The sequence below is a fragment of the Mastomys coucha genome, unplaced genomic scaffold, assembly GCF_008632895.1.
Source record: "Mastomys coucha isolate ucsf_1 unplaced genomic scaffold, UCSF_Mcou_1 pScaffold7, whole genome shotgun sequence".
In the NCBI taxonomy this organism is placed as follows: Eukaryota; Metazoa; Chordata; class Mammalia; order Rodentia; family Muridae; genus Mastomys; species Mastomys coucha.
In genome coordinates, this window is record NW_022196913.1 from 46,285,904 (window position 1) to 46,286,152 (window position 249).

Sequence of the window (249 nt, forward strand, 5' to 3'; positions counted from 1 at the left end):
AGGTTGCTTGTAAGAGAACAACAAAGTAAGACTGAATGCTTAGCTTGACATTTGTAACTCTTATATCAAGTTTGAAGAAGAGGACTTTTTAAGTTACTCTTTCTCTGAGATGAATGCTTTTCCAAATTATCACAACTAATGAACCAAATTCTTACCCTCACGTAATATCTATGCCACCCTTCAAGCAGAATCATTGTTTATTGAAACAGTTGGTGAATGACTTTATGGATAGACCATCTTAATACCTAC